Source organism: Desmodus rotundus, chromosome 2 (genome assembly GCF_022682495.2).
Source record: "Desmodus rotundus isolate HL8 chromosome 2, HLdesRot8A.1, whole genome shotgun sequence".
Classification (NCBI taxonomy): domain Eukaryota; kingdom Metazoa; phylum Chordata; class Mammalia; order Chiroptera; family Phyllostomidae; genus Desmodus; species Desmodus rotundus.
In genome coordinates this window covers 155,850,691-155,854,881 of record NC_071388.1, presented here as the reverse complement: position 1 = coordinate 155,854,881, position 4,191 = coordinate 155,850,691, and the positions used below count along the sequence as shown (strand labels likewise).

Here is a 4,191-nt window from a genome sequence, read left to right as displayed (position 1 = left end):
ATGTTGGAGGCACAATTTGAATCTGACACTTTCTTTCTTGAAGGCCTTGGCCCCTATCTACACACCTTCTGTTAGATGTTCCCCGGATTGCAGAGGGTGAAAACACTATTCCTCTAAGATCTCAAGTTTCATGACTGGAGGCCTGCAAGTTCAACCAACAAAAGACATTAGCAAGAGGAGAAAAGGTTTATTTGTTGATGCAATGCACATACACAAGGGAGTATTCGATGATGAATAATTCAAAGGGTGATTAGAATTGGGGGCCTATAGACCATTTTTAAAAAGGGTGATAAATTGTGGAGAAGCGACTAGACAAAGGAAGAGGAGGTTTGGGCTCCCAGGCAGGATGAATTATGGGAAGGTGACTAGGAAATATATGGGGGAAACTAATGGGAGATATGGATTGTTTATGCAGATTTATCTCACTGCCGTCTCTGGTGATAAAACTCATTCTCATCTTCCTGCTGTTCGGGGGGCACCTTTACCAATGGAAATTTCCTTCATAAATGGAAATTTACACCCTACTTTTAGGCAATAGGAGGAGGGCAGAGAGCTTTGCCTGTGGCTGTCATTTCTTTCTTTCTTTTTTTTTTTTTTTTAAATGAACAAGCTTTTAATACAACTCATATATGTAAAGTACTATAAACTGTAAAAGACCTAGAAAATGAGAGCTTCAAGCTTAAAAAACAAAACAGCCATTGAGCTTGATTGCAAACTCAAGTATTAAGAACAAAACCGAAACACGGGCCACGGCAAGTCCATGGCATGTACACCCCATGTCCTTCATGTGGAGCGGCAGCCTCACTCAGCGGATATGACGCTGACCTGCTGCGAGGACACCAGCAGTGTGGCCAGCCCAGGGGTGGCTGGGAGCTGCATCCAGGGCCTGTTGTCACCTGGCTGTTTCCAAACTGAGCAGGCCGTGTAAGACCAAGGGAAAAAAAAAAAAAAGAAAAACAAACAATAGAACAGCAAGCACCAGCTGGCACAAAGTAATCACTGCCCATGGTAGCGCCTTACACCCAGGTCTAAGGGTGGTGAGTTCTGTAGCGCCCTCGTGCACTGCGGTCTGCTCCACCCTTCCTGGAACACCTCACAGGCGAGTCACTGGAAATATTCTGGAAGATCAGCATATTCATTTCCATAAGAGACAACATAAATCCCTCTGTCCTCCATGTCTTTTTGAGGGTTCTTGAACTCATCTGCATCTCCTTTCCGACCCAGTGTGGAATGTCAGATTTCTGCTTGACGGCCTCTGCACAAGGGCTTGGGAAGTGGGGTCATCCACAGTCCAGCCACAACCCAGGAAAAGAAATGACTTGTTTTCACAGAATTTCTGAATCTCTCTCAGAGCTTCAGAATTCCAGGGCATATTCTGACACCCAGCTGGATGAAGGACACGCTGCAAGCGTTGGTGTAGACCTCATGGATGTGCGACACGCTCAGCTTCCGCTTCTCTTACGTCCATTCTAGGACCTTCTCTTCATCAGTCAAGTCAAGGGATTCAAGCTGTTTTCCCTAATCTGCTGAATACACTTCCTGGAGAGTATTGAGACTTTTAGTCAATACCAAGGCTCCATTTCCATCAGGTGGAGAACTGACTGAAATACCTCTTTTCCAGAGTCTTCCATCTTTGACACAAAGCCATGGGATGCTGCATATATATGGTCCTTGAACCATATGGCTTCAACAGTACTGATATGAGTAGAGAGTTTCTGAAAAAGGTCCTAGGCAACATGAATGGGATTCTTGGGCTGACAGAGACATCTCTGAAAATTGTCGCGGTCCTCACATGTTAGAAGTGCAGAATCAATGCCTTCTGGGATCTTGGGGTTGGAACCTGAGGTGTAACCATACCACTAATGCCTATTCCAATCACCAGCACAAGTACCCCAGGTTTCTTACTTGTTAGGCTTGGGTGCAGCACCCTTTTGATTGGGGGTGCATCACAGAAGAATCCCCAAATGGTGTAGATCTGTAGAAGCCATTGAGTTTCCAGGTCCATTCCAAACGCTGGCGCACTCTAACTACGTCATTTCTTAATTGCCTTTAACTCAAAGTAATCCTCATGCCAAAGTGGCATATTCTGGGGTAGCATAATCTGATCCCCTTCAAGATTTGTGAATAAATACCTGAACACTATTTAAACTCTTTGTAAAGCAAATCATAACTGCAACGATCTGTTTATAAAATGACCATGTTGTCTATTCGGTTTACCCGAAGCAGTGCTTTGCTCTTAGAGGACATTTGGCAATGTCTGGAAACACATTTGATGGTCATGACCGAGAAAGGGGGTGTTACCAGTCTAGTGGGTAGAAGCCAGGGGAACAGGCCTCCACCACACAGCCTCAAGAATTAATCTGGCACTAACCAACGAGAGAGCTACAGTTAAGGAACCCTGAGGCAACTGACTCACATTTTTTTCTCTCTTTTAAAATCTGACTGAATGTATACTTTATCTATTGAAATAAATCTTGTTTATATTTTAAAGGTTTCCTCCTGACATCTTTTAGTAATGGGTTTTCCCTGAATTCACTGCATATCAGTTGAATACAATTTAAATACAAACATTTCCACATTTTAAGTACCATTTCACTCAATTGTTTATGAAAACATTAACTTAAAGTTCTAACTTGACACTTTCACATAACTTAAAAATATAATTCATATTCTGTTCTTCACATATGAAAATGATGCCAAAGGTTGCTGAGAGTAGACACTCTTCTTTAAACTGATTTACTGGTAGTCGTGATAGGTCTACACTGAGTCCCCAGTTCTTGCAAGTCATCATCCGAGTAGCCATTTGGAAAGTGATCGGCTGGGTACAAATATCTGGTATGTGACTGTGGAACAGCTGTTCTTTGTGGGAAATGAAGTGATCTGTGTTTGATCAAATCTTATTGATCTTAATAACATCATGTTTTCCTATGAAGTTCCAAGAACTTTCCTGGCCTTCACAGTCCCACTTCATGGTTTGAAAGTAAAAATTTAAATTTATATGACAAAATGAAGGAACTCATATGACTCAATGCCAGGAAGACAACCCAGTTAAAAAATGGGCATAGGACCTGAACAGACAGTTGTCCAAGGAGGACATACAGAGGGCCCAGAGACATACGAAAGGATGTTCAGCATCACTAGCCATCAGAGAGATGCAAATTAAAACCACAATGAGATACTACCTCACACCGGTCAGAGTGGTCATCATAACCAAATCAATAAACAACAAGTGCTGGTGAGGTTGTGGAGAAAAGGGAACCCTAGTGCACTGTTGGTGGGAATGCAGACTGGTGAGGCCACTGTGGAAAACAGTATGGAATTTCCTCAGAAAACTAAATATGGAACTGCCTTTTGATCCAGCAATTCCACTACTAGGATTATATCCTAAGAACCCTGAAACACCAATCCAAAGGAACCTATGCACCCCAATGTTCAGAGCAGCACAATTTACAATAGCCAAGTGCTGGAAGCAACCTAAGTGCTTGTCAGTAAATGAGTGGATCAAAAAACTATGGTACATTTACACAATAGAATACTACGCAGCAGAAAGGAAGAAGGAGCTCCTACCCTTTGCCACAGCATGGATGGAACTCGAGAGCATTGTGCTAAGCGAAATAAGCCAGGCTGTGAAAGACAAATGCCATATGATCTCACCTATAAGTGTAACCTAATCAATGAAACAAACAAGCAAGCAAAATATAACCAGAGGCATTGAAATGAAGAACAAACTGATAGTAACCAGAGGGGAGGTGGGAGGGGATAATGAGGGGGAAAGGGGAAGGGTTGTCAAGGAACATGTATAAAGGACACATGGACAAAGCCAAGGGGGGAAGGATCCAAGGTGGGAGGTAGGGATGGCCAGGGTGGGGGGGAGTTGTGGGGGGAAATGGAGACAACTGTACTTGAATAATAATAAAAATAAATGAGAGAAAAAGAAAGAAAAAATTCATATGACAAAATGGAAGTCATATTCACCTAGTCATTTTTCTTTTCCCTTAAAAATAGTTCTTAGAAGTTCTTTGGGGTGGGGGGCAGCACTTGAAAAGGTGAGCAGGTGTAGAAGGCTCCCCTGTTTTCTATTCCTCTCCCCTTAAAGCATCAGAGGCCTAGAGTTTATTGGTTCATGAAGTTGTCTGTTTCTTGACAAACATTAAAATCAATACAATTTTAAACACCCATGAATAAAAAGTA

At 42.4% G+C, this 4,191-nt stretch overlaps 1 pseudogene; it reads right to left on the bottom strand.

Moving 5' to 3' along the window:
• Window positions 1-996: 996 nt before the first annotated feature.
• LOC112322234 (protein FAM118B-like) lies at window positions 997-2,005 on the bottom strand (annotated as a pseudogene).
• Window positions 2,006-4,191: the final 2,186 nt, after the last annotated feature.